Raw genomic sequence first — 18,154 nt, 5'->3', positions numbered from 1 at the left:
TGCTGTTGGTGCCTGAGGCACAGGGAGATAAAGTGACTTGCCCAAGGTCACAAGGAGACGACACCGGGAATTGAACCAGGTTCCCCTGCTACACACTGTGTCATTATCAGTCAGTGTCTTTACTCGCCGAGCCTTTACTCGCCGAGCTTTTACTCGCCGAGCCTTTACTCGCCGAGCCTTTACTCGCCGAGCCTTTACTCGCCGAGCCTTTACTCCCCGAGCCTTTACTCCCCGAGCCTTTACTCTACTCGCCGAGCCTTTACTCGCCGAGCCTTTACTTTACTCGCCGAGCCTTTACTCCCCGAGCCTTTACTCCCCGAGTCTTTACTCCCCGAGCCTTTACTCCCCGAGCCTTTACTCTACTCGCCGAGCCTTTACTCGCCGAGCCTTTACTTTACTCTCCGAGCCTTTACTCTACTCGCCGAGCCTTTACTCTACTCGCCGAGCCTTTACTCTACTCGCCGAGCCTTTACTCTACTCGCCGAGCCTTTACTCTACTCGCTGAGCCTTTACTCTACTCGCCGAGCCTTTACTCTACTCGTCGAGCCTTTACTCTACTCGCCGAGCCTTTACTCTACTCGCCGAGCCTTTACTCGCCGAGCCTTTACTCTACTCGCCGAGCCTTTACTCTACTCGCTGAGCCTTTACTCTACTCGCCGAGCCTTTACTCGCCGAGCCTTTACTTTACTCGCCGAGCCTTTACTCTACTCGCCGAGCCTTTACTCTACTCGTCGAGCCTTTACTCGCCGAGCCTTTACTCTACTCGCCGAGCCTTTACTCTACTCGCCGAGCCTTTACTCTACTCGCTGAGCCTTTACTCTACTCGCCGAGCCTTTACTCGCCGAGCCTTTACTTTACTCGCCGAGCCTTTACTCTACTCGCCGAGCCTTTACTCTACTCGCCGAGCCTTTACTCTACTCGCCGAGCCTTTACTCGCCGAGCCTTTACTTTACTCGCCGAGCCTTTACTCTACTCGCTGAGCCTTTACTCTACTCGCCGAGCCTTTACTCTACTCGCTGAGCCTTTACTTTACTCGCCGAGCCTTTACTCTACTCGCCGAGCCTTTACTCTACTCGCCGAGCCTTTACTCGCCGAGCCTTTACTCTACTCGCCGAGCCTTTACTCTACTCGCCGAGCCTTTACTCTACTCGCCGAGCCTTTACTCGCCGAGCCTTTACTCTACTCGCCGAGCCTTTACTCTACTCGCCGAGCCTTTACTCTACTCGCCGAGCCTTTACTCTACTCACTGAGCCTTTACTCTACTCCCCGAGCCTTTACTCGCAGAGCCTTTACTTTACTCGCCGAGCCTTTACTCTACTCGCCGAGCCTTTACTCTACTCGCCGAGCCTTTACTCGCCGAGCCTTTACTTTACTCGCCGAGCCTTTACTCTACTCGCCGAGCCTTTACTCTACTCGCCGAGCCTTTACTCTACTCGCCGAGCCTTTACTCTACTCGCCGAGCCTTTACTCTACTCGCCGAGCCTTTACTCTACTCGCTGAGCCTTTACTCTACTCGCCGAGCCTTTACTCGCCGAGCCTTTACTTTACTCTCCGAGCCTTTACTCTACTCGCCGAGCCTTTACTCTACTCGCCGAGCCTTTACTCTACTCGCCGAGCCTTTACTCTACTCGCCGAGCCTTTACTCTACTCGCCGAGCCTTTACTCTACTCGCCGAGCCTTTACTCTACTCGCTGAGCCTTTACTCTACTCGCCGAGCCTTTACTCGCCGAGCCTTTACTTTACTCGCCGAGCCTTTACTCTACTCGCCGAGCCTTTACTCTACTCGTCGAGCCTTTACTCGCCGAGCCTTTACTCTACTCGCCGAGCCTTTACTCTACTCGCCGAGCCTTTACTCTACTCGCTGAGCCTTTACTCTACTCGCCGAGCCTTTACTCGCCGAGCCTTTACTTTACTCGCCGAGCCTTTACTCTACTCGCCGAGCCTTTACTCGCCGAGCCTTTACTCTACTCGCCGAGCCTTTACTCTACTCGCTGAGCCTTTACTTTACTCGCCGAGCCTTTACTCTACTCGCCGAGCCTTTACTCTACTCGCCGAGCCTTTACTCGCCGAGCCTTTACTCTACTCGCCGAGCCTTTACTCTACTCGCCGAGCCTTTACTCTACTCGCCGAGCCTTTACTCGCCGAGCCTTTACTCTACTCGCCGAGCCTTTACTCTACTCGCCGAGCCTTTACTCTACTCGCCGAGCCTTTACTCTACTCGCTGAGCCTTTACTCTACTCGCCGAGCCTTTACTCGCCGAGCCTTTACTTTACTCGCCGAGCCTTTACTCTACTCGCCGAGCCTTTACTCTATTCGCCGAGCCTTTACTCGCCGAGCCTTTACTTTACTCGCCGAGCCTTTACTCTACTCGCCGAGCCTTTACTCGCCGAGCCTTTACTCTACTCGCCGAGCCTTTACTCTACTCGCTGAGCCTTTACTCTACTCGCCGAGCCTTTACTCGCCGAGCCTTTACTTTACTCGCCGAGCCTTTACTCTACTCGCCGAGCCTTTACTCTACTCGCCGAGCCTTTACTCGCCGAGCCTTTACTCTACTCGCCGAGCCTTTACTCTACTCGCCGAGCCTTTACTCTACTCGCTGAGCCTTTACTCTACTCGCCGAGCCTTTACTCTACTCGCCGAGCCTTTACTCGCCGAGCCTTTACTTTACTCGCCGAGCCTTTACTCGCCGAGCCTTTACTCTACTCGCCGAGCCTTTACTCTACTCGCCGAGCCTTTACTCGCCGAGCTTTTACTCGTCGAGCTTTTACTCGCTGACCTTTTACTCGCCGAGCCTTTACTCGCCGAGCCTTTACTCGCTGACCTTTTACTCGCTGACCTTTTACTCGCCGAGCCTTTACTCGCTGAGCCGCTCCTTCTCCGGGCTGGTTTTATCTCACACATACTGTAGAAACCTTTCGCAAATGAATGAGCTTTGCTGCATAATGTGTGTATATATATATATGTGTGTATATGTATATGTATATATATATAAATCCGGTACAGTACCGCTGCTTTTTCTGTTCCTTATTTATGCCGTTGGTGTCATGTAAAGAATGAGTGTGAGTTCCACGCAGAGCCCAGCACTCAGATAGGAATAAAGCAGCGGTACTGAGCGTGGTGTCGTGGCTGAGTGTGAGTTCCACGCAGAGCGCTCGGATAGGAATAAAGCAGCGGTACTGAGCGTGGTGTCGTGGCTGAGTGTGAGTTCCACGCACAGCACTCGGATAGGAATAAAGCAGCGGTAATGAGCGTGGTGTCGTGGCTGAGTGTGAGTTCCACGCAGAGCGCTCGGATAGGAATAAAGCAGCGGTACTGAGCGTGGTGTCGTGGCTGAGTGTGAGTTCCACGCACAGCGCTCGGAAAGGAATAAAGCAGCGGTACTGAGCGTGGTGTCGTGGCTGAGTGTGAGTTCCACGCATAGCGCTCGGAAAGGAATAAAGCAGTGGTACTGAGCGTAGTGTCGTGGCTGAGTGTGAGTTCCACGCAGAGCGCTCGCATAGGAATAAAGCAGCGGTCCTGAGCGTGGTGTCGTGGCTGAGGGAGTTCCACGCACAGCGCTCGGATAGGAATAAAGCAGCGGTACTGAGCGTGGTGTCGTGGCTGAGTGTGAGTTCCACGCAGAGCGCTCAGATAGGAATAAAGCAGCGGTCCTGAGCATGGTGTCGTGGCTGAGTGTGAGTTCCACGCACAGCGCTTGGATAGGAATAAAGCAGCGGTACTGAGCATGGTGTCGTGGCTGAGGGAGTTCCACGCAGAGCGCTCGGATAGGAATAAAGCAGCGGTACTGAGCGTGGTGTCGTGGCTGAGTGTGAGTTCCACGCAAAGCACTCAGATAGGAATAAAGCAGCGGTACTGAGCATTCTGTATGTAGATTGCAGACAGAATTATGACTATTGAAGTGGATGGTGTTTTTTTTTTAACCCCTCAGATGCCAAAAGGGCCACACTTAATGGTTTAAAGCAGCATTCCTCACTCGCCTCCACGAGCAGAGCTGAGCAGGCTGCAGTACACAGTGGTGCAGCGTATGACCTACTTTTATGTTTCACTTTAATTAAGGATAAGGAGCTGTGTGAATATACTCAGCACCATTATACAGTGCAGCCTGTGCTTTTGAAGGGGAAGCAGAGTGAGGGGGGGGGGGGAACATGTTTTCCTTAGTCCTTGCTGACCTGTGCCCAGAAGGAGGGTCTGCTCTGCCCTCCCCCTGTCCTGTGCTATAAGGGATATAAGGGATACGTAATGGTGGTTGGTGGGGGTTGCGGAGGAAGATTGTGAAATTTTCACTGTGATCCAACTCTCAATTCTCTGAAGATTTCTGTGCAGCTGAAGCCCTCCGCTGCAGAACAGGGCTCCGATGCAGAACACTGCATCTTCTCGGCTCCGCTTTGCAGCCAGGGGCTCAGCAGCTTTTCCTTTTCTCAGAGGATGGGGGTAACACCATCCTTATCACTCCAGGCCCCCCCTATTTTGCTGCCAGCTGGGCCAGCAATGATTGTGCGTGGTAATGTTCCTGTCCTCTCTGGGGGTTCGGCTGGAGATGAGGTTATTGGGGTCCCAGCTTTGTAATCCCGTGTGGGTCCCCGGAGTCTTCTCAGTGTTACCATAGGGAGTGTCAGTAACTGCAAATAACGGGGGGGGGGGGCACTTATCTACAGTAATAGTCATTGTGAGTGCAGCAAGTCTGCCAGCAATGAGTGAGACTCCGTTGTAGTGAGTGAGACTCCGTTGTAGTGAGTGAGACTCGGTTGTAGTGAGTGAGACTCGGTTGTAGTGAGTGAGACTCGGTTGTAGTGAGTGAGACTCGGTTGTAGTGAGTGAGACTCCGTTGTAGTGAGACTCCGTCGTAGTGAGTGAGACTCCATTGTAGCGAGTGAGACTTCCCTTCTAGAGAACAAGACTCCATTCCAGTGAGCGGGACTCCATTCCAGTGAGCGGGACTCCATTCCAGTGGGTGAGACTCATTCCAGTGGGTGAGACTCATTCCAGTGGGTGAGACTCATTCCAGTGGGTGAGACTCCATTCTAGTGAGTGAGATTCCATTCTAGTGAGTGAGATATGTATATATAAAATATATATATATATATATATATATATATATATACTTAGTTAAGTTATGGTGGGTTATATACACACACACACACACACACACACACACACATACTGTGTAGACATACACGGCTCCTTTACCCCTCCCTGCCCCCTCTTGTAATGCAAAACTATTACCCAGTCCGGGCTGTTGGGGGGGGGGGGGGAACTGGTTTGAGCACAAACCTAGTGAATAAATAACCTAGAGAAGCAGTTGACCTTTAAAGGCCTCAGGACGTCCATTTTATAGCACCCGCTGCTTGGCGCTGCGTGGCGGTGAGGCGGGCAGTAATGCACACTTCCTGTGACCGCTGGCACGGTGCCACGCGCTGGGTTATTCGCACCGGGCGTTGCATAAGAAGGTGAGGCGTAGATATAAATGCTTTTATTGCGCCTGAGCACGTAACCCCTCCAGTGCCAGGGGAAATGCTGCCTCATTGCCTGCGCTCTCCCAAGTCTCCTCCACTCCAGCTGCTGCTGTGGTGAGTGACGGCAGCACGGCGAGCAGCGGCCGTGGCTGGAGCGACGTTTCTGGGGAGAGAGGCAACGATAAAAGGATCTAACTTATGTTATGTACAAACTGCAGCGTTTCACAATCTGTGCCGGCGTTTCTACCCACGGCTCAGGGTATTCAGAGATTTGCAGCAAATTGTGACACTTTATAGTGGGTCAGATGGAGATCTTGGGTAGATTAAATGTACCAAGCTTTCCTAACCTTACAGGTCTCTCTGTCACATGTACAGAGCTTCCCAACCTCACAGGTCTCATCTTCACGTGTTTAAAGCTTTCCAAACCTCACAGGTCTCTTCTTCACATATACTGTACAGAGCTTTCCTAACCACACAGGTCTCTCTGTTACGTGTACAGAGCTTTCCAAACCTCACAGGTCTCTTCTTCACATGTACAGAGCTTCCCAAACCTCACAGGTCTCTTCTTCACGTGTACAGAGCTTTCCCAATCCTCACAGGTCTCTTCTTTACATGTACAGAGCTTCCCATACCTCACAGGTCTCTTCTTCACATGTAAAGAGCTTCCTAAATCTCACCACAGGTCTCTTCTTCACGTGTACAGAGCTTCCCAAACCTCACAGGTCTCTCCTTCACACGTACAGAGCTTCCCAAACCTCACAAGTCTCTTCTTCACATGTACAGAACTTTCCTAACCTCACAGGTCTCTTCACGTGTACAGAGCTTTCCTAACCTCACAGGTCTCTCCTTCACACGTACAGAGCTTCCCAAACCTCACAAGTCTCTTCTTCACATGTACAGAACTTTCCTAACCTCACAGGTCTCTTCACGTGTACAGAGCTTTCCTAACCTCACAGGTCTCTTCTTCATGTGTACAGAGCTTCCCAAACCTCACAGGTCTCTTCTTCATGTGTACAGAGCTTTGCCAAACCTCACAGGTCTCTTCTTCACATGTACAGAGCTTTCCAAACCTCACATGTCTCTCCTTCACATGTACAGAGCTTCCCAAACCTCACAGGTCTCTTCTTCACGTGTACAGAGCTTCCCAAACCTCACAGATCGCATCTTCACGTGTACAGAGCTTTCCTAACCTCACAGGTCTCTTCTTCATGTATACAGTGCTTTCCTAGCCTCACAGGTCTCTTCCTCACGTGTACTGAGCTTTAAACACTGTACATGCCGGCCTATGAAGAGCGGTTCCGTTAGTCCATTAATTGCGGCCCAAACTATAAGAAATCCCTTCTCCACGAACAATGCCACTGAAAGAGTAGATTGTTTGCACAGGTCCCTCTGGGAGACAGATGGAGGGAAAGATTTTATTAGGGAAGTTATTTTTGACCGGCAGGAACCCATGAAAAGGATGCTGCTGCGGTATATAGCAGGACTGAGCAGCACTGCACATTTACAGTTTCAAATCTTTCTCTTCTAAATGTAGGGATTTGCATGAAAAGATTTCCCGGGCACATTAACGGGGGTTTTATTTGTTCCACCGGTAATGACCACAGGTCACAGGGGAGTCCAATCTTCTTCTGTAGGGAGAGAAAGTGACCCTGAGGTGGTGGAACAGCCTTTGAAGTGGGAGATCTCTGCATCTGGACTATACTTTGTAAGCTTGTCATGGCAGGAGCTCAGCGTTCCTGGGTACAGTGCTGCGCGCATGGTCAGTGCCATACACATACACGTTTGTCATTGGCAGGGTACAGTGCTGCGCACACACCTACACGTGCGCACACACCTTACACACACGCTCACACCTACACGTGCGCACACACCTTACACACACCTAAACACACACCTAAGCACATACAGTTGTGTGAAAAAGAAAGTACACCCTCTTTGAATTCCATGGTTTTACATATCCGGACATAATAACAATCATCTGTTCCTTAGCAGGTCTTAAAATTAGGTAAATACAACCTCAGAGGAACAACAACACATGACATATTACACCGTGTCATGATCTATTTAACAAAAATAAAGCCAAAATGGAGAAGCCATGTGTGAAACTAAGTACACCCTTACTGCTTCCATAGGAATTAAGATGCTAAGTAGCAGACAGGTGCTGCTAATCAAATGCCCGTGATTAATTGATCATCAGCCAGTGTGACCACCTCTATAAAAGCCGAAGTTTTAGCAGTTTGCTGGTCTGGAGCATTCAGGTGTGTGTTAACACAATGCCAAGGAGGAAAGACAATTTTCCCAGGAGTGGACGTCCCAGCAAATTCACTCCAAGGTCAGACCGTGCAATGCTCAGAGAAATCGCAAAAAAAACAAGAGTTACATCTCAGACTCTACAGGCCTCAGTTAGCATGTTAAATGTTAAAGTTTATGACAGTACAATTAGAAAAAAAATGAACAAGTATGGTTTGTTTGGAAGGGTTGCCAGGAGAAAGCCTCTTCTCTCTAAAAAGAACATGGCAGCACAGCTTAGGTTTGCAAAGTTGCATCTGAACAAACCACAAGACTTCTGGAACAATGTCCTTTGGACAGACAAGACCAAAGTGGAGATGTTTGGCCATAATGCACAGCGCCACGTTTGGCGAAAACCAAACACAGCATATCAGCACAAACACCTCATACCAACTGTCAAACACGGTGGTGGAGGGGTGATGATTTGGGCTTGTTTTGTAGCCACAGGACCTGGGAATCTTGCAGTCATTGAGTCGACCATGAACTCCTCTGTATACCAAAGTATTCTAGGGTCAAATGTGAGGCCATCTGACCGACAGCTATTGCTTGGCCGAAATTGGGTCATGCAACAGGACAATGATCCCAAGCACAACAGCAAATCTACAACAGAATGGCCGAAAAAGAAAAGAATCAAGGTGTTGCAATGGCCCAGTCAAAGTCCAGACCTCAACCCGATTGAAATGCTGTGGCGGGACCTTAAGAGAGCTGTGCATAAACAAATGCCCACAAACCTCAATGAACTGAAGCAACATTGTAAAGAGGAGTGGGCCAAAATTCCTCCACAACGATGTGAGAGACTGAAAGTCATACAGAAAACAATTACTTCAAGTTATTGCTGCTAAAGGTGGTTCTACAAGCTATTGAATCATAAGGCGTACTTAGTTTTTCACACATGGCTTCTCCGTTTTGGCTTTATTTTTGTTAAATAAATCATGACACGGTGTAATATGTCATGTGTTGTTCTTCATCTGAGGTTGTATTTACCTAATTTTAAGACCTGCTAAGGAACAGATGATTGTTATTATGTCCTGATATGTAAAACTATAGAATTCAAAGAGGGTGTACTTTCTTTTTCACACCAATGTATATGCTCACGCACATACCTACACGCGCACACACCTTATACACACACATCTAAACACTTACGCACGTACATGCTCACACACACACCTACACGCGCACACACCTAAACACTTACGCATATACATGCTCACGCACACACCAATACACACACACCTATGCACACATACTCACATACTCGCACACCTATACACACATACTCATCCAACTATACACACATACTCACACACCCACATACACACATACTCGCACATCTATACACACATACTCACAAATCTATACACACATACTCATACACCCACACACACCTATACAAACATACCCATACACCCACACATACTCATACACCCGCACACAACTATACACACATACTCATACACCCGCACACACCTATACACACATACTCATACACCCACACACACCTATACACACATACTCATACACCCACACACAACTATACTCACATACTCATGCACCCGTACACACCTATACACACATACTCATACACCTGTACACACACGCACACCCCTACAAACACGGACACACCTATACATGCACACCTATACACACATACACACGGACACACCTTTACATGCACACATGTACAATCTCAATCATACACACGCACACCTTTACACACACTCACTCACACACGGGAAGGAAGCAGATCTGTGGATAATTAGCTTCCTGGCAGCGCTTCCAAAGGCTTTTCCTGGGGAAATGGCAGCAGAGGAAGGACATCGGCCCCTCTCACTGCACATACCACAGCTCTTAACCCCTGCGGCAGGGACAGCCGAGACCAGCCTCAGCTCTCACACTGGTTCCCGGGAAGAGATGCACGAGAGGAGGTGGGTTATATGTACTGGTCCCTGAGTAATGGAGAGGTTCCGAAACTCAAAAGTCCCGTGCTAGTGCCCGATAGGTGAAGCAGGTCCTGATAAGGTATATACAGGCATACCCCGGTTTAAGGACATTCACTTTAAGTACACTCTCGAGTAAGGACATATCTCTCAATAGGCAAACGGCAGTTCACGCATGCGCCAGTCAGCACGTCCTGAACAGCAATACCGGCTCCCTACTGCACCGAAGCTGTGCGCAAGCGGGGAGACTATAGAACCTGTTACACATGCGTTATTTACATCAGTTATGCACGTATATGACGATTGCCGTACAGTATATGCATCGATTAGTGGGAAAAAGGTAGTGCTTCACTTTAAGTACATTTTCGCTTTACATACATGCTCAGGTCCCATTGCGTACGTTAATGCGGGGTATGCCTGTACCCATGTATCTCACTGAGAAAATGAATGGAGTCCTGGCGAGTAGCAATGTAAATGAAGAGATAAAGTCTTTCAGTGTATTTGTCATTAAATATGTCCCTCTGGTATATATAAACACTTCCGTATACCAATGCAATGAGGGAATAAGGTACTGAGGGGGGAGGGGAGATGCGGGAGGGGGACGCTCCTGTCACGGTCACAGTGAAGACCCCATACAGCTAGGCCAATCCTCTCCTTCCACAGATCAAACTTGCAATCTCCCCAACTCGGATACACTTGACGTCTTGGCTCATTAAGCTGAAGCATCAGCACATGTGAAACACGTGGCACCCGCCACCGCTGGGTCCGGACTCCGTGGGCGCGCGGTCTCCGAAGTGAAGGTAGACGGGAGATCTCCTGACACGCAGGAAACAGGAGCGCGCTGCTCCGGAGAAAATGGGGAACACAACTGGAATTGCTAATAACAATAGGTTTTAATTTACGGAACCGCTTGGCCACATTGCAGTCACACACAAAAACACACGACTATTTGTGTGACTGCAATGTTGCCAAGCGGCTCCGTAAATTAAAACCTATTGTTATTAGCAATTCCAGTTGTGTTCCCCGTTTTCTCCGGAGCAGCGCGCTCCTGTTTCCTGCGTGTCAGGAGATCTCCCGTGGCCGTGCAGTGTGGGGGCACAAGGGCATACAGAGTACCACTGCTTTTTGTATTTGCACTCCCAGTGTCACAGCGTTATTTCCAACAAACAAGGGATTTCTGTGAGATTCTCCATCCTAATTATTACAGCATGGGGGGAGTCTTCCTATGTCCCTGATTTGGGTTGGGGGGAGTCTTCCGATGTCCCTGATTTGGGTTGGGGGGCTTTTTCCGATGTCCATAATTTGGGTTAGGGGGGATTTTTCCGATGTCCCTGATTTGGGTTGGGGGGATTTTTCCGATGTCCCTGATTTGGGTTGGGGGGCTTTTTCTGATGTCCCTGATTTGGGTTGGGGAGCTTTTTCGATGTCCCTAATTTGGGTTGGGGGGCTTTTTCCGATGTCCTTGATTTGGGTTGGGGGGCTTTTTCCGATGTCCCTGGTTTGGGTTGGGGAGCTTGTTTGATGTCCCTAATTTGGGTTGTGGGGAATTTTCAGCGCTCATAGATTTTGATGGAGACTTACTGACTGCAAATCTGCACCTTTTCATTAAAATGTCACTTTTTGGCACGTCTCGCCCGTTCTGGCCTGTGGCGGTGGGTATCTCTGATTTTCCTCAGGGAGAAAGTAACACATTTTTGGGGTGTATTATGAGGCTGCCTCTCCCATGAAAGCAGAGAGGTCACAAGTATAAAAACACGACTCAAATACATGTCTACATGAGGCACAGTACCACTGCTTTCTTTCCTTAGATGCAGACCTGGGGGAGGGGGTCTGGCTCCCTGCTGTGAGAGTGCAGCGTTCCCTCTCCTCTTCCTTAGAAATGTCACACTGCTGGTGTGACACTTAGGTATGCGGGGACTGTCACCCTGCGGGGATCCCCAAAGCTACAGAGCACAGCTGTAGGCAGGAGGAGGGGAGAGAGGGGTGGGGGGTCACATTAGATGGGTGAGCATCAGGTACTCAGGAGAGTACTGAGTACTATCAGGACATAGAGAATGCTGCAGGGATATATTGTTCTCCACTCCCCCCCCCCCCCCATCCCCAACAAGTTCTCAAGCCCCCCTGAACCGGTCAGGTTTTAAGGAGATCCCAGCTTCTGCACAGGTGGCTCAATCAGTGGCTCAGTCGCTGAGCCACTGACTGAGCCACCTGTGCTGAAGCAGGGACTGATTGCACCACCTGTGCTGAAGCACGGACTGATTGCACCACCTGTGCTGAAGCAGGGACTGATTGCGCCACCCGTGCTGAAGCAGAGAGAGGCTGAAATCCTGCCCTGTTGGGGGGTCTTGAGGACGATTTGAGACCCCCGCTGTTAAGCCATTTGCTGGGACGGATGGTCCTCGCTGCCTGTGTAATATATACAAGATGCATTAAGTAAGGACAGGCTGTAATGTGCCAGCAGAGGCTGAGTAACGGCCCTAATATTGCACGAGGATACAGAGAACCTCACACACTATGCTACGTTCTGGAAGGGTATATACAGCAGGGCTTGTTACCGCTCTATACATCCACATCATGATATCATTGTTCTGTGTCACCCTGCAGTGTGTTTCTCCTACACACGGCGGAGGGTCACAGGACAGTCTGCGGGGAGGGAGAGGGGGGGTGTCCCCTCTCTGTCTCTGATGCGCATGCAGTGTCTGCTGGGCGTGTATTACAGGGGTCTCTGCTGCAGTGAGGAGCTCCAGATGCTGACATTTTACCCACCTGCCCCCTGTGGGACGCTCAGCTCGACTCTTCTCCCTGCTCTGCTGGAGTCACTGACAAGGTGTAAATAATGAAACGCGTAAGGTTGCTGCATCCATTATTTATGGTATAAATATTCCCAGACGCTATTTGCATTTGAAACGCACTTTAACACCGCAGAGGCCGGACTCGGAGCAGGGACACACACGCGTGACTTGTGGGGGCGTCCGGTTCCGTGACAGTCATGATTTGGGGTCTCTCCTCCTGTGTCTCTCTCTAGCTCTCTTCCCACCATTCTCTCTCTAGCTGTCTCTTCCCACTCTTCTCTCCCTTGCTGTCTTTCCCCACCCTTCTCTCTCTAGCTGTCTTTCCCCACCCTTCTCTCTCTAGCTGTCTCTCCCCACCCTTCTCTCCTTAGCTGTCTCTTCCCATCCTTCTCTCCTTGGCTGTCTCTTTCCACCCTTCTCTCCTTAGCTGTCTCTTCCCACCCTTCTCTCCCTAGCTCTCTTCCCACTCTTCTCTCTCTAGCTGTCTCTCCCCACCCTTCTCTCCTTAGCGGTCTCTTCCCACCCTTCTCTCTTTAGCTGTCTCTTTCCACCCTTCTCTCTTTAGCTGTCTCTTTCCACCCTTCTCTCCTTAGCTGTATCTTCCCACCCTTCTCTCCCTAGCTGTCTTTCCCCACCCTTCTCTCTCTAGCTGTCTCTCCCCACCCTTCTCTCTCTAGCTGTCTCTCCCCACCCTTCTCTCTCTAGCTGTCTCTCCCCACCCTTCTCTCTCTAGCTCTCTCTCCGCCCTTCTCTCTCTAGCTGTCTCTGCCCACCCTTCTCTCTCTAGCTCTCTCCCACTCTTCTCCCTCTAGCTGTCTCTTCCCACCCTTCTCTTCCTAGCTGTCTCTTCCCACTCTTCTCCCTCTAGCTGTCTCTTCCCACCCTTCTCTCACTAGCTGTCTCTAGTAACCCATTAACCCCTTAGAAACCAAGTAGACAGCCACACGTGGTCACCTCCTGACTAGCTGGTCTCTTTGGCTATTAAACGCCTAACGTGTGCACGTAGCGAAATCAATTTACCCGGAAAAGATGGCACTAAAGCTAACATTTCAAAATAAACGCTCTTTATTCACGCGCTTTTGTTTCGTTTGCGCTGTTCGCGGTGGAACGTAAGTACAAAGCGTGAGGCATTTAGCTAAAATCAAGAAAAACGCTTTCGAACCGGAACCAGAAGTACTGAACCGGTGCTTTGTGGACCGATTATGTCTCCTCCAAATATGTACAGTAGCTACATTCCAAAATGTGAAGTAAATCAAACAATTCTCTGAGGAGGTAGCGTGAAAAAAACGACGTTTTCACGAATATTTAGGGCCTCATGCAGTAAAGTCCGATAGAAATTATTGGCAGGATTTTGAACTCGCCATGTTTTTGCCGAGTTGCTCTCACGGTATGCAGAAAGCCCCGAATACCAGTGAGAGCAGCATTTCCAAACATGGCGAGTCGCCGGCGGCGATAGGACCTGCCCTCCGAAAAGAGCTTACCCGGCGACTTGTATCTGCTGCAGAGAGAGATCCGCATATTTTGATTAGGTGCCCATTGAGTGCTATAGTGGCTTATTAGGCCTATATTATATGGGTATGATGTACCACTATGCCACTCAATGGGTGCAGGGTGGGTATAGTGGGTCCGGGGTGGGTGGTTAGGCCTCCCGGGTTGGTATTGGGGCAGGGTGGGTTAACCCCTTAATTACTTTATCAGTTATTAACCGCTAAGGTGATTAAGGGACTAGGTGACATTAGAATGTATTCTGCTATGTTTTGTTTCTGGCAACGGAGGACATGGCCCTGCAGTAAGCTGACGAGGACGCCCTTCATAATGCCGGCCTGTGGTATTAATCCTGTGTGTAAAAAAATAAATAATGTTATTTATCGGGGGGGGGGGGGGGGGCACAGGGGGTGGTTTGTGTATTAGATATTGTAATGTTTATTGGGGGCCTAGGAGGTGGGTAGTGGGGCTGTTGTGAGTATTTTGTTTTATTGTGGGTAGCAGGGGTGGGTGAAGGGGGTTGTAGCCCCAAGGATGGGTGTTTAGGCCTTGCGGGTGGGTAGCGGGAGGGGTTAATTACCTTAGCGGTATTAACCTCTAAGGTAATGAAGGGGTTAAGTCCACCCGCTATCCACCTGCAAGGCCTAAACACCCACCAAGGGCCAAATACCACCTTCACACACCCCCGCTACCCACAATAAGCATGGTTCTGATGGTTAACCCCTTCATTGCCTTAGCGGTTAGCCGCTAAGGTAATGAAGTGGGCAGTAAATGCATTTTTCATGCATCTGATTCATGCGGGGGGTCTCAGGTGCTGATATTAATGGATATCAGCTCCGGAGACCCCGGCATCACTCTGATGCAGGAAAAAGGCCTGTTTTTTTCTAAGTGCCGTCTCGCTGCTCATCCGCAGCGTCTCACCACCTTCTTGCCAACTTCTTGTGGCGGACGATTTGGAGAGAAAATCTCCATTCTAGAGCGGCGATCAGCTGCGAGAAGCTGACCGGAGCTACTAGAATACAGCGAGTTTGAAAAGCTGGCGATGAGCGGTGAAAGGTGGCTTATCGCTGAGTGGTCAGCGGGTTTTTTTTCCGGGGTGGGGGGGGGGAAACGGCGATTTTTGCTCTTATCGCCAGCTTATCGGGGCTTACTGAGTCGCAGTAGGCTTTTTTGGCGATAAGTGGCTTATCGCTGCTTACTGTATGAGGCCGTTAATGTCCAAAGTAGGGAGAGCTCAAAATATATATTTTTCTCTTTCTAACATCTCCATCACCTGTGTGACCCCTACATACCCCCATCACTCATTTGACCTCTACATACCCCCCCATCACCAGTGTGACCCCCTACATACCCCCATCACCTGTGTGACCCCTACATACCCCCATCACTCATTTGACCCCTACATACCCCCCATCACCAGTGTGACCCCCTACATACCCCCCATCACCTGTGTGACCCCTACATACCCCCATCACTCATTTGACCCCTACATACCCCCCATCACTCATTTGGCCCCTACATACCCCCATCGCCAGTGTGACCCCTACATACCCCCATCACCAGTGTGACCCCTACATCTCCCCCATCACCAGTGTGACCCCTACATCTCCCCCATCACCAGTGTGACCCCTATATCTCCCCATCACCTGTGTGACCCCTACATCTCCCCCATCAGCTGTGTGAACCCCTATACCCTCCCATCACCTTTGTGACCCCTATATCTCCCCTATGACCAGTGTAACCCCTACATCTCCCCCATCACCAGTCTGACCCCTACATCTCCCCAGTCCCTGCTTCAGCACAGGTGGCTCAATCAGTCCGTGCGTGTGGATTTGTATAGCCGGACAAACAAACACACTTTCTGAATGATAGTATACAGTAGAGATGCGTTGGCGGCCTCAGGCATCAAAGGGTTTCACTGTTTCTCTGTCAGAGGGTTTAGTTAAGCGGCCGTAACATACCCCGAACTTAACCCCATAACCCGAGCTTAACCCACGCAATCTATTTATTTATTTTATTTATTTATTTACTAATAAAATATTTTACCAGGAAGTAATACATTGAGAGTTACCTCTCGTTTTCAAGTATGTCCTGGGCACAGAGTAAAACAAATAATACATGGTTACAAATACAGTTACAGGGTATACATTATATATAAGACATTGCATGCACAGTTAAAGAAAATATATATTATGAGCGTATGAAACAGTTACAGACCAGATTAAAGTGTGAGACAGCCTTAGATTTGAAAGAACTTAGACTGGTGGTGGATGTGAGAGTCTCCGGTAGGTTGTTCCAGTTTTGGGGTGCACGGTAGGAGAAGGAGGAACGTCCGGATACTTTGCTGAGCCGTGGGACCATGAACATCTCCCTCCTATTATCGCACCGTTAGCGCTGATTACTAGGAGTTCGTTTATTTGGATCGCTAGCGGTATTTAACTCGGTGTTATCACTGAAAACCACTTATAACTTCTTACCACTGCGATACAAATGTTTTATAGCGCAATATCGCCGTTTAGTTAATCGAGGCCTAATCTGTCCATTTTGCTCCCACCATTTTTGCTTTTTTACATAGTTCTTTCTTGTCTTTTCCCTGTTTCTGTGTCCATCTCTCTAAGGCTGCGTCCATAGAAGGACAAGCAGCGCTGAGCCGTGCGGATGCTCCGCGCTGAGCCCCTGCATCCTCAATGAGGATGCCTCGAGAGGGGGCTCACGCGAGCGTCCGCAAGCGTGCTGAGGCTTTGGAATTTTCAGCCGACAGCCAAGCTGTTTTTCAGCGCGCTGTCGACTGAAAACATCCAATCAGCCTGAAGCAGCGTCAACGTCACGGCGCCATGACGTCGGCGCCGTGACGTTGATGTCAGTGCGTCGTGGGCGATTGGCCCAGCGACGTCACTGCCCTGCCTCCAACCACCTCCCCCCGGCTCCCTTCGCGCCTCCGCTCTGCTGAACCCTGTATGGCCCGGGCCTTACACGCTTTCCATTTCTCCTCACACCTCCTCTCTTTTTTGTCATTCCCTCACTTTCTTTTTTCGCACCTTGTCCCATCATTTTCTCTTCTCTCTCCTCACCACACTCTTTCTTTCCAACATTTTCACAGTTCTTCTCTTTCGATATCTCTTTTTGGTTCTTTGCCTATGCCTTCCTCTGCTCCCATCCCCCTAATTTGGGAACCTCTGAGTTTTCTGTCCCATACAGTGTCTCTCTCCTGTTGAGTTGGTGGGTGAGGGAGTGGTGTCTCTCCTCCTGTTGAGCCAGTGGTTGGGGTGCAGAATCTCTTCCGATGAGTAGGTGAGTGAGGGAGTGGTGTCTCTCCTCCTGTTGAGCCAGTGGTTGGGGTGCAGAATCTCTTCCGATGAGTAGGTGAGTGAGGGAGTGGTGTCTCTCCTCCTGTTGAGCCAGTGGTTGGGAAGTGGAGTCTCTCTCCTGATGAGTTGGTGGGTGAGGGAGTGGTGTCTCTCCTCCTGTTGAGCCAGTGGTTGGGAAGTGGGGTCTCTCTCCTGATGAGTAGATGAGTGAGGGAGTTGTGTCTCTCCTCCTGTTGAGCCACTGGTTGGGAAGTGGAGTCTCTCTCCTGATGAGTTGGTGACTGAGGGAGTGGTGTCTCTCCTCCTGTTGAGCCAGTGGTTGGGAAGTGGAGTCTTTCTCCTGATGAGTTGATGGGTGGGGAAGTGGTGTCTCTCCTCCTGTTGAGCCAGTGATTGGGGTGCAGAGTCTCTCTCCTGATGAGTATGTGAGGGAGGGAGTGGTGTCTCTCCTCCGGTTGAGCCAGTGGTTGGGAAGTGAAGTCTCTCTCCTGTTAACAGCACAATGAGGATCAACGGAAAGGAGTGAGTACATATTTATTAAACATTACTGACAATACCCCAGATGTTTACCACCTTGCTCTGTCAATGCGGCGTTAACATTGTTTGCCTCAAGGATAGGGCTTGTTAACCTGCTAGTACCGTGCTGAGTCTATTAAGACTTTAACATATATCTAATAGTGATTTCAGTATTTATTGCTGACACCGTGGAATATTTCCTCTAAGTTTAATTAAACTGTTTTGGGAATTTATCATATGCAGAGACTGAGCCTTCAGTGTATACTATTTGGACTTTCCTCAGGGAAGCATCGCTAGGGGGTTAATTACTCACACCTTCTGTATCTCTCCTGTTGAGTTGGTGAGTGAGGGAGTGGTGTCTCTCCTCCTGT

At 49.8% G+C, this 18,154-nt stretch overlaps 1 protein-coding gene across 1 annotated transcript in view; it reads left to right on the top strand.

The window, feature by feature from the left end:
- The first annotated feature begins 5,357 nt into the window (after positions 1-5,357).
- LOC142477007 (atrial natriuretic peptide receptor 1-like) overlaps positions 5,358-18,154 on the top strand; it is a 55,721-nt gene continuing 42,924 nt past the window's right edge. The window contains exon 1 of the mRNA XM_075582064.1: positions 5,358-5,447. The gene's annotated coding sequence lies outside the window, so the exon portion shown is untranslated. The remainder of the gene's footprint in view (positions 5,448-18,154) is intronic.

This window comes from Ascaphus truei, unplaced genomic scaffold, assembly GCF_040206685.1.
Source record: "Ascaphus truei isolate aAscTru1 unplaced genomic scaffold, aAscTru1.hap1 HAP1_SCAFFOLD_1856, whole genome shotgun sequence".
Taxonomy (NCBI): domain Eukaryota; kingdom Metazoa; phylum Chordata; class Amphibia; order Anura; family Ascaphidae; genus Ascaphus; species Ascaphus truei.
The sequence above is the reverse complement of the archived record's forward strand: the minus strand, read 5'-3'. Positions and strand labels throughout refer to the sequence as shown.